This window comes from Salmo trutta, chromosome 27 (assembly GCF_901001165.1).
Source record: "Salmo trutta chromosome 27, fSalTru1.1, whole genome shotgun sequence".
NCBI classification, from domain to species: domain Eukaryota; kingdom Metazoa; phylum Chordata; class Actinopteri; order Salmoniformes; family Salmonidae; genus Salmo; species Salmo trutta.
Genome location: NC_042983.1, coordinates 21,654,343 through 21,667,130, shown reverse-complemented (window position 1 = coordinate 21,667,130; position 12,788 = coordinate 21,654,343). Strand labels below are relative to the sequence as shown.

General features: G+C 41.5%; 1 non-coding gene across 1 annotated transcript; it reads right to left on the bottom strand.

The window, feature by feature from the left end:
- Nucleotides 1-3,086: 3,086 nt before the first annotated feature.
- On the bottom strand, nucleotides 3,087-3,162 carry trnastop-uca (transfer RNA opal suppressor (anticodon UCA)). The gene has a single exon. It is a non-coding gene; the product is annotated as a tRNA-Sec (tRNA).
- Between the last annotated feature and the right edge of the window lie 9,626 nt (nucleotides 3,163-12,788).

The window sequence follows — 12,788 nt, the reverse complement described above, 5'->3', positions numbered from 1 at the left end:
CTTGACTAACTTACCTAGCAATCTATAAAATGTTAGCTGACATGGGCTAATTGAGTGACTTCTAGTGACAGACATAACAAGAGGCAAACCGCTGATGCTCTACCAAATTTTGAAATTGCAACTTGTGTATTCTATTATTCTAACCTAAACAGTAAGTTGAAACCACGACTGACTTGTTTTCGTTTTTGGTCTGGGGCCCCCTAGTGGCCCGCGGGGCCCTAAGCGGCCGCTCATGTCGCTTAGTGCCATCACTGTCCATGATACAGTTTCCAACAAGGTGTCATTCTCATATACTGTGGTTGAAATCTTCAGCCAAGAACAGGCTGCTGGTCGTTCACACCTCATAGAAGCACAGGACTATCCGTGGACTGCCACCTCTAAGGATTTGTTCTGTTTCACCTCATTATACGCAGCTTGCTTTGACAAATTCTTGATTTCCGTTTGTAAGTGGAGGCTTTGGTGAAATTGAAGTCAGAATGCCCAGTTCTCAGTGCAATCAATTTACCCAGGCTTTCCTTAAACATAATCCCCACTGTTAGTTAAGTGTCCACTGACTCATGACTACATAAGTCCCCCAACACAAGAACAGGTTAAAGTCGCTGGAAATGAGTGCTCAGGAGGTTTGCTAAAATGGAGAGGTTGGATGGAAGAAAGAGAGAAGTCTTATTGTGCTAGAACTGATGTGTTTCTTGTCTCCTCTGGGTAGTTTCCTCATCACCTCTTTAAATTTGAAAGCGATTGGCACACAGCCCACAGCAGGTTCTCTTGAGGAAGCCAGCAAAGCAATGAGGGTCAATGGTGGCCATACATTTTAAACTCTGCAGATTGGAATCGGCCATGGACGCACTGCAGGAATACTAACACAATTAGCTTGATCATATTATTGTCATACTACCCTCTTCAAGGATAACGTCAATTAAGATACTCTACCATGAAAGGTGATTGAGATATTTTGTATGTAATAATCCAAGTATCCGAATGTCTGTCCAGGACATTTTGAGGTGTCAGTTTTAATATGGGTGGCTCTGTGCAGTAAGTGCGAAACCAGCAGTTACTTTTAATTCGTTCCCCAAAGATGTCTTGTGAATGAACATGAAAGACTGGAAATGTAATTTAAGTGCTCAAATTACTTGGCAAAGGCTAATCAAGGAAAAATAAATTATTTGAAATATCAATTTTGGAGAAATGGGTCTTTCACGGAAATTCATTTGGACTAGTGTCTTAAATCACAAATAAGTGAAATTAAATAATCTTGTCAAGAGATTTGGGGACCAGAAATGTAAAGCCAGTGTGACCACAAAACAGATTTTGAAAAAATACCAATCTTGAATAGCCATAAACTGCTTTTGACCTGCAGAGTACAATGTGTAACATGCTCAAACTCCCCATAACTCTCGCCCTCGGTGGAAGGGCTGGAGAGGGAGTGGGGTTGGCAGACATTTTTTCGCAGCTCATTCCAGAACGATGTAATAAGTGACATGACTGTGGCCTTAACTAACACTCACAGACAAGTGTTTTTTCCACCAAGCCTCTGTCCTTCCTCACCTAAATCATGCCTCTAGATTACACTGTAAAATGTACTGTATGACCTCATATGGTCATCATAATTGGATACATATTCTTAGGCCTTCCAACATAGAATATATCAGGGGCCCAAACACAGCAACTGTTTTGTACTGTAGACCCTGGCAAGCCTGTACTGTGCCACATGTTCAGACATACAGTACTGTGACTTACAGTCTGTGTTATATTTTTATATACCATCAGGGGGTGATGTGAGAAAGCTGAAACAAAATATCTAATCATTTGTCCATTAGTCCAATAAACAAGCAACCAATGCAATCGTTAATTATAGTAAACTAAGAATTTATTTAAATCTAATCTCTCTTGGACAGATTTTGTGTGTTAACCGAAAAATCTGTCTGTTTGGGTTTCTCGTCACTGGTTATTTGTATTTCGCAGGGGTTAGCATCTTTCAAATTTCTGAAGGGGAGGGGACATTTGGCCCGTAGACTTGCCGGGAACTTGCGAAGAAAGAGGGTGGAGCTCCTTGTTCCGGTTCTGTTCCTCACTCTAGCATCTCTTAATCCCTTCTCTTAACATGTATGGTCCCAGAACTTAATTGAGCAGCTGACCAATTACGCAAGACTTTAGTTCTGGGTTAACTAAGATTGTTTTAAACTTAATCAGGTGAAATACCATTATAGGGCTTATATCATTAAATAAAAAATATTTGACCATTTACTGTTCTTATTTTGCTAATTCAAAGTTGAGGTAAAATCATGTGTACTGTGTGTAATAGTCTCTGAACTGAAGACACTGAGGGGGAGAAGTTCAGAACAATATTTACAAGCTGGGAGTGTGATTAAGACAGTAATTCAATTAGACAAGTATCCCCGCCCACTCTGTCTGTGGGTCAAAGTTAACCTCCATTTTCATCATGGGAGACCGGAGATGCCTGAGCTCCACTGGTTTCCTTTTTGGGTTAGTCAGTTTCGACAAACAATGGCAATTACATACATTGACTATCACTGCTAGAAATATCAAGAAAATATGCTACTGATGTACACATACAAACCCCAGTGAGGATTATAGGCTACAGGAGGAGGGAACAAAATATTGACTTCAGTTTTTGCAAACATTTTCAAGCAGAGCAGTTTCACCTGAAACAAACCACAGCTGCTTTGCCCTGCAGGAGAACATGAAAACAAGTTATATGCAAAAGATAATTCATTGCATAGGGTAAAGAGGCATGACAGCGCACCGAGGGACATGCATAAATCAATAGATTGTAACCACCACTGTTCAGTGTAGCTCTTCCCTTGTTGGAAAGCACATGTACACCATGTTCATCTGCTATTAATCCAACCCAGAGAGAGACACTGTGTCATACCTTGAGTCTGATAAAACACTCATAACAAAGCAATACAATCTACAGGACTGAATATACTGTGCATTCAGAAAGTATTCAAACCCCTTCACCTTTAGTTACATTTACATTTTAGTCATTTAGCAGACGCTCTTATCCAGAGCGACTTACAGTAGTGAATGCATACATTTCATACATTTATTTTTTTTCCTGTGCTGGCCCCCCGTGGGAATCGAACCCACAACCCTGGCGTTTGAAACACCATGCTCTACCAACTGAGCTACAGGGAAGGCTACAGCCCACAGCAGGTTCCCTTACGTTACAGCCTTATTCTAAAATTGATCAAGTGAATTATTTTCCTCATCAATCTAAACACAATAACCCATAATGACAAAACGAAAATAGGTTAGAATTTGTTTTGTAAATAATTACAATAAAAAACAGTATTCAGACCCTTTGCTATGAAACTTGAAACTGGGCTCAGGTGCATCCTGTTTCGATTGATCATCCTTGAGATATTTCTACAACTTGATTGGAGTCCACCTGTGGTAAATTCAATTGATTGGACATGATTTGGAAAGGCACACATCTCTCTATATAAGGTCCCACAGTTGACAGTGCATGTCAGAGCAAAAGCCAAGCAATGAGGTCGAAGGAATTGTCCGTAGAGATCCTAAACAATATTGTGTCGAGGCACAGATCTGGGGAAGGGTACCAAAGAATTCTGCATTATTGAAGGTTCCCAAGAACACAGTGGCCTCCATCATCCTTAAATGGAAGAAGTTTGGAACCATCAAGACTCTTCCTAGAGCTGGCCGCCTGGCCAAACTGAGCAATTTGGGGAGAAGGTCCTTGGTCAGGGAGGTGACCAAGAAGCCAATGGTCACTCTGACAGAGCTCCAGAGTTCCTCTGTGGAGATGGGAGAAACTTCCAGAAGGACAACCTTCTCTGCAGCACTCCACCAATCAGGCCTTTATGGTAGAGTAGCTAGACGGAAGCACCTCCTCAGTAAAAGGCACATGACAGCCTACTAGGAGTTTGCCAAAAGGCACCTAAAGGACTCTCAGAGCATGAGAAACAAGATTCTCTGGTCTGATGATACCAAGATTGAATTATTTGACCTGAATGCCAAGCATCACGTCTGGAGGAAACCTGGCACCCTCCCCACAATACAGTGAACCATGAACCACATAATGCTGTGGGGATGAATTTCAGCGGCAGGGACTGGGAGACTAGTCAGGATCGAGGGAAAGATGAACGGAGCAAAGTACAGAGAGATCTTTGATGAAAACCTGCTCCAGTGTGCTCAGGACCTTAGACCTGGGGCGAAGGTTCACATTCCAACAGGACAACATCCCTAAGCACACAGCCAAGACAATGCAGGAGTGGCTTCAGGACAAGTCTCTGAATGTCTTTGAGTGGCCCAGCCAGAGCCCAGACCTGAACCCGATCGAACATCTCTGACATTGAGAGGATCTGCAGAGAAGAATGGGAGAAACTCCCCAAATACAAGTTTGCCAAGCTTGTAGCGTCATATCCAAGAAGACTCGAGGCTGTAATCGCTGCCAAAGGCACTTCAACAAGGTACTGAGTAAAGGGTCTGAATACTTATGTAAATGTAATAGAGTTTTTTTAATATACATTTGCAAAAATTTCAAAAAACCTGTTTTGGCTTTGTCATTATGGGGTATTGTGTGTAGATTAATGAGGAGGGGGGACGCAATTTAATGCATTTAGAATAAGGCTGTAACTTAACAAATGATGGAAAAAGGGAAGGGGTCTGAATACTTTTTGAATGCACTGCACCTTGTTCTCCAAACTGTTTGTTTTGTGGGCTTATGAGACTTGATGCACCTGCACTGTAACTTACTGGCAACCAGTAAAAGAAGATACAATATGTTACCGTAAATTCCATAAAGAAACTTTGTTTTAACAGTACATTCCTGTAAAGTTTTGTATTTACGGTAACATACTGTGCCTTTATTTATAATAACTTACTGGATGCCATTTTTTTTTTACAGTGTGGTGTTAATTGATATAAAATTAATGAACAACTTCTTGGGCCTGTTGTATTTATTTCAAGGCTACCATATAAAATGCATCTTTAGCGAGACAAAAAAAATCACAAGTTAGTTAGCACTTTGCCCCAAGCCATACTCACACTAAACCCTTTCTGTTTTGACAGATGGCAGTCTGTCCTCTCCCCTGGCTTGTTATTTCTATTCCCAACTTAACAACTTCCCATTGAAGCCTTTGAAACATTCCAAAGGCAACTTTAATAAGAGCTGGGTCTTCATTGGATGCACAAGTGTATCTTAAACTGGATTTCCGTACCTTCCTTTACCGTCTGAGACCTGTCTGAGACCTGTCTGAGACCTGTCTCTGCACCATGCATCTTCCTGTATGTGATTTCATACCGCCTTATCTTTTCAATAACTAAGTGCAAACAGTCCCTTCCCCTCAGTCTGAACCATTGCCATCAGATTGAACCTATGCTGGGGGCACCTGCAGGACTTTGCAATAAAATATCTCTGAGCTACATTACAGTCAATGACACAAGAATGTATATACCAAGCTTATACAATTTGACTTGGACTTGTTGGACTTTATTACCAGCTTATATAGACCTATATATATTCTAGTATGGCAATACATATGCAGGTCATGTGACAATAACAACAACAAAAAACGTGTGAACATGGATGCCAATAGTACTACCATATAAATTATTAAAAACAATTCAACCTGGGACAAAGGGGAAAAAATCAATGGGAACAATATTCCAAAATCAGTAGGGATATCTATCAGTAATGGCTGTATGTAGCTCTAATCTAAGGTGGTGAAGTGACAAGACTGGTATTGGCAGCTGACACTTTGTGAACACTGCAAGGCCCTATGCATTATTAAACATATTGTGTGTTGATCTCTCCAGTGACCTCTACAACCCTGTAGTCCTGTCCCTCCATGGTGCTCTAATGAAAATCACCAAGCTGTCCTCATAATGTGGTTTCGGTATGACGACACAGCCAGCATCAAGTACAAGCAGTGGAATGTTGAAATGATGGTGTATTTGTGACCATATAATTCCACAAACTGTAGAACTCTGTGATGTGTAGGATCTCTGTGTTTGTGACAGCCTCGTGATAGACAGCCTATCACATTTTCTGAAATCCTTTTAAGTCTTATTTTATTTCAAGAACTCAAAAAAGATGGTTGGATATCTCTGATTCAAACAAATTATACAATATTTGCTGTCAGTCATTTCATGTCATGTGGGCAACTCAGGTGACCAATTTGTCCGTGGACTGAAAGTGCCTGGGTGCAGGGGAGAGAGAGGGTGGGGACAGCAGGGTAGACAGAGAGAGGGGGAGGAGAAGGACCATGCAGGCCTGTCATCCTGACTCTGAGATGAAGTGGGGAATTAGTGTGGAGGTGAAAGCCTGCTGAGGACCATGGAGAGATAGGATAAAATCTCCTGGAATTCACAAATGGTGTCGGCATGAGTAGACAGAGTGAGGGAGAAAGAGAGAGAGAGAGGCAGAGAGAGAGAGCGAGAGAGAGAAGATAGAGAGATATTTTGTGTTGTTCTAACCTCTTGACACCAGAATAGGCAGATATTACTTTCTTCACACAAAAAAACACAGGACTCTGGCCTCCAGGTCATTACAGTATGACACCAGTACATACTACATACCTGGTACAGATCACTGTTGACCTTTCTGTGTGATAACCTGAGAAATCACATCTTATGATATACAATAATGAAAGCTGTCTGGAAGAGTGGATGATGTGTTTGTGTATCCTGCGGCTGTGTGTGTGTGTGTGTGTGTGTGTGTGTGTGTGTGTGTGTGTGTGTGTGTGTGTGTGTGTGTGTTGTGGTACAGCAACACCAGGCATTCCTCCTCCAGCAGACACACTGACTAGGCGAGAGTGGGCTCAGGTATCTCCAGTAACCTCCCTTTTGTCCTGCGCTATAATAGAGCCTTTTGTCTGCTGGTTTCTGCAGGTCATTGTGAGGAGCACTTCTTAGTGTCAGCTTTAATTTACACTGTAATCCTAACCATGATGCTCTGGGGAGCACTGCGGCAGCATTACCTGATAACTGCACCCAAGGGGGAACTTGTAATGTTTGTTGCTTAAATATTTAAATACCGGTTCAATTGACATCCGTTAGACCTCACCCAGAGTAACGGCAGGGTCCACAGGGTGGATGGTTGTCTGGAAACTTCCTAAGATCCCAGCCAGGAAGATGGCCCTCGGGCTCTGTCTGCCTCAGTGTCCTCAAAAAAGAAAAGAAAGAAAAGAAGACAGATCCTCACTTTAAAACAGCAAACATTATAACCTAATACAGATACTCAGCTTGAGTCAGACAGTGACTGGGACATAACACTGTCTGTACCGTGCTTCTCTTCGGAATTACATGATCCAGCAGGAAGAGTGTTTCTTCAAACTTTAGACATCTTGGCTGAAAATATATGTTAAACTTTCAAAGCTTATTATGATAACATTTACTGTTGAGAAATGGTTAGTAAAATGTTTGTCTTACTTCGCCATTCAATTATTATGTACTGTAAATGCAATATGAATGGGCTGGACTATAACCAACCAATCAATCAGTCAATATAATAATTGATCACTACTGAGTCTGGCTGTTTCTAATATCTCCTCTTAAATACTTTTTGTAAATAACACAATAACTGACAATTTCAGGAAAGATCTTCGAGTGTAATGTATACTTATAGTAGCCATACCAAAACCCAGTTTTCCAGCGACAAGCAAGTAAAAACATAGGGAGGTTCAAACGGGCCTGTTGACTTGTGGAGTAGAGGGTTGTGGGAGCCAGTCTCAGCCCTGTTCCCCGGCACGGCTCACGTTCTCTGGGTGAACCCGTGTCCAGGGGCCCTGGGCCAGCTGGGCGGCTCTGTCTCATGTCTCAGGTCCTCACAGTTCACTGAGCCCTTTAAAGTGAACACACCCACCAGGGGCACTCAGGCCCACAAACACAGACAGGGCAGTCTTGGCTCCCATCTGAGACACACACACACACACGCGCACACACACACACACACACACACACACACACACACACACACACACACCAGACAGGCATCCTTTTATCTAACTCACTTTCCTTTGATTTAATTAAGACACACATTTTTGTATTTCTTGTTGTTGTTTTTTTCCTCTGCGAGAGATGGATTCTGAGATGGTTACTGGAGGGAAATGTCCAGAGTGGATCAGTTTTCTGACATGGCACACTCCAGTGAACATATGCATGGAGATCAAAGTGACCCCTGTACCTACCACAGTGCATCCCCGACAGATCTGACAGTGCCCCCATTGTGCAACCCTGACCTGTTACTGATAATGGAGAGCCGCCACAGCCGCCCCCTTTGAGAACCGGTCACACACAGAGAGCCATGCAGAGCTATGGCTGCAGTAGCTATCCCCCTGAATCATCACACATGACAACAGGTCAACTCTCATGTAGTATGACAGACAGGACTATGGACAATACACTCAGTGCTGAGTCCTTGTATCTTCGTGAATGTGATTCATTATCATTCACTAGATTCATAGCTTCCTCCCTGTTGCAGCCATTTTAGTCTGTAATCTCTCCCCCGCATTACTGTTTATTTATCGTAGTGCAGATACTCTTGGAACATCAAAGAAAGGGAACAACTGAGTGTGAGTTCCGCACATAGAAATATTATCTGCAGTTGTTTGATATTTCTGCTTAAACAGCAATGCACAGGATTTGGTTTCCATCAGGTCAGAACAGAATTCTCCCCCCACATCTGACTCTAGTCTGTGTTTTCAATTCTACTACGTTTTAGTATCTTGATGGAACTTTAGATTAGTCTAAAACAGACACTCTCTCCTTCAGGCTGGTGATAATTACTTTGTTTTGGTACTTGCATGGATCTGTAAACCTGTTCAGAAAGGTTGTATCCCTGAAAGTGCTTTCAGCATTCAGACAGTCTCAGAAAGTCTCCCTACCAGCCTTGTCTTGGCGCTAGGCTGATGATCTCTACGTCAGGCCCCTCACAAAACAAATTTGGATGATCAAGGCCAGAGCAGTAGTAAAGTACACCAACTTTGACCTTCTCATGACCTCTGTCTTCACTGTACCTTGGAGATTGACACACATTATTGGTTCTGTGTATATTAGAGACCAATCCATGACAGGTTTGTGAATTATCACTGGCATGAATGTGTAAGATATACTGAAGGGCTGCTGGTGGCTCCATCTAACCCAGACTGACTCCCCTGTAGCAGAGACAGTGGGACCATGAGGGGGTCAAAAATGCACAAGTTATCAAATTATCCCCAAAAGCTCCTCCATACCCCCCGCCTGGGCTTACAGAAGCAGGCCAGACTCCCACAACGCACCCTGCCAGCCTGCCAGCCCTGAGGGCTCCTCCAGACAGCTCAGGAATTTAGGATGGGGATCCGACAAGGCCTACAGCTGGGATGGGAATTTCTCTCCTCCTCTGTTTCAGCTTCTTATTGTCTGGGACAGGGATCCTGGTGTGCTCCGTCTGCCTTTATCTTCCTCTGAATCACATGTTTGGATGACCTGTTTGTTGGGGCTCTGGGGTCATAATCCTAAAACATCACTGTCTGTCTTTCAGAGGAAAACTAGAATGTCACTAGAACAAAGGTGCACCAAGCTGAAACATTACAGGAAAATGGAGGGGCACAAAACAGAACTAATATTTCACTTCAGGGGGACCCTTGATGGAATTAATTGTTGTTAAAAACAATTGTAAATGTTACACCAGTTTGTGAAGTTGAAGCAGCCAAGGATGGGTCTGTACTGATTCAGTTCCATAACAGACAGTAGTTTAATTTTGTATGAAATAAAAATTTGACAAATGTGTCTTGCAATGTGAAGATAAATATAGGTATGCAAATTATTTATTTATTACATAAACACATGTTGCAACTTTCTATTTATGGTCTGGAAATGATCAACAACAACAATATCTAAAATAGTAATTATTTACATAATTACATTTGGAAATATTACTTGGAATAAATACCCTCAATAGGCGAAGGAAGGTTTTAGCATTCTCAGTTTAAAATCATTATAGACAATCCATCATCATACTGAACCATGCATGTTGGTATGGTATGATATGGTGATGAAACATAGCTTATTAAAAACTGCAGTAATAATTTCGGATAATGAAGTTATCAACACATGAAAACCATCACCAACACATAGGCAAAGTTATGAGTCTGATGCTTAGCATTAATTATGACAGTAAGAAGTTACCACACTACATTTTAACATGTGCACTTACTTCTAGAATGATTTCAGAGATATGGTTTTAACTTGATATTGATTAAGTACAAAAGGATTACAAAATATTGACACTTACATTTCATTATCTAACTGCTTCTAATTAATTCACAATTCCATTTTAAACATGATTGCAGTACAGTGAATGGGTTCCAGGGGGCAGTATTAACCTGGCAGAGATACATTTGGCCCCACCGCAGGTTGACCACAGAACAAATCAAATCAAATTTTATTGGTCACTTACACATATTTTGCAGATGTTATCACGGGTGTAGCGAAATGCAGACAAGACAGTAAATAATGAAACTCTTATCTATAGCTTAGACAATATCACCACAAATATTTCCCCACAAATTGACTGTTTCATGAAAACTGTATTAGTAACACCCATACAGAATCCTACCAGAAAATTATGTTCTCAGGCCTTACTATATTACCAACTTTGGAGTGTAGCATTGACATTTGATTGGTCATTATTTTCACCTTCCCTGTGGCAGGTAAATTAAGTCAACTAATCTTGGAAGATACAGCGTGACAAGAATGTGTCACAGTGCCAATAATGTATTTTAAAAATATATATATATATATTCTTCACTTTCATCTTTAATTAAGACTAGATCTCAAAGAGGTATCATGAAAGTAGTTCTAATAAATATTTTCTTTGGTATTTCTCATTTCAGGTGAAGCTATTTTACTTTTAAGAAGGTAGGCCTAGTTGGATTTAAGAAGGAATGAGGGGTGTGTGTCACTATGTTGAGCATAGCATATTTTAAAATATATTTCAATTGCTTTTCTCTCAATTAACTGGAGAGGGAGAGCTGCAGTGTAGTTTGATCATATGATTTCAACTCATTGTTTATAAAATTCATCGCACAGCTTATACAATCAAATATAAAAGCAACCGTTATTTTTTTACTGCGTTGGCACAGCTAAGAACGTTCCTCTGTTCCACTCGCTGCTCATTATATTATCAAAATAGGATTTTGCATATCTAAGATTTTAATAAAACATTCACATCATGTTTCAAGTTTTAGTGTGACGTGCACAAGTACAGTGAAATGCCTTTCTTGCAAGTTCTAAACCCAACAATGCAGTTGTCAATAACAATGTAATACTAAAAACAACAAGGTAGAACAAAAACACATGAGAAATAAAAACACACAAGAAAGTAACACACTGTATACAGGGTCAGTCAGTTGTCACCGCCCCTCTTTTCCTGTAGTCCACAATCAGCTCCTTGGTCTTACTGACATTGAGGGAGAGGTTGTTCTTCCGGCACCACCTCCTTGTAGGCTGTCTCATCCTCACCGGTGATCAGGCCTACCACTGTCGTGTCGTCAGCAAACTTAGTGATGGTGTTGGAGTCATGCATCGCCACGCAGGCATGGGTGAACAGGGAGTACAGATGGGGACATAATGATTGTCGGAGGAAAAGTAAAATGTACAAGATAGTTTTATGACAGATTCAGTAACTTTCTCTTGTTTTGTAGCAAACCTTATATAATTTCTTTGAAGACAATGGCAATCAACACAATTCACACCACTGCATTAACAAAAACAAGCAATCATTTAGGGTCTTATGAAATGAAATTGTATGGATATTAGATAAGCCTAAAGTGAAAAGATCAAAAGGCCATATGACAACAAACAAGTTGCACAGTAAAACAAACAGCAAATAACAAATACCCAGCTAATCCTTGTCCTGGCTAGCCTCATTGTTGACCACACCATATTGTGAAAGCTGAAAAGCAGCTGAAAAGAAGCCAGATCAAAAGGCCAGATCACAGCTGAGGCCATGACACTCGTCACATACAAACTCAGCCGACGAGATGGACAGATGAGATGGAATGAGAAGATATTAGAGTAGGAGAGAGCAGGATATGGCTGGGCTGCAGATGAGGCCTGGCAGAGAGAGGCAGGCAGCTCCAGGGAGAATAGGCCAGCAGTACCATGCAGGTGGCTGGCTGGTTGGCTGGCTGTTGGCCCTCAGATGGGCCTGCCGCCAGTCTGGCCACAGGCCACAGGCCCCATCCCGACCTCCTGCTCTCTATTCAGCCCTTTGTGTTGCTGTGGGGCGGCCTAGACAAATTCATGTCCCATCATCATCACACACTGTGATAGCAGTGACTCAGCGAGCGTCAATATCCCCTGTCACCTAAATCAATAGTGATGACTGTATTACACAACACGCATGCCCGTACGCACACACACACACACACACACACACACACACACACAGACACAGACACAGAAGAGTGATAAATACACAATTAAGCAAAGGCTAAATATTGTCCTTGCATTAATATATTCTTCTCATTTACATGAAGCCTTAAACCCAAATAGGAAGTAATATACCCATACAAAGCCTCGAGTGTCAAGCAATAATGCAGTTTGAAATGTACGCAATGTCTTTGGATTGGCTCTCACAGCTGATATCTGCAGATATCAGAGGAAGTGTCTCACCTTCTGTTTGATTGTTCTCTATGCATACTCTACACAAACACTCACTCACACCCACACACTGTCACACCCTCATCTGTTTCACCTGTCTTGTGCTTGTTGCCCATTTTCCCCATTATCCCCTGTGCATTTATACCTGTGTTTTCTGT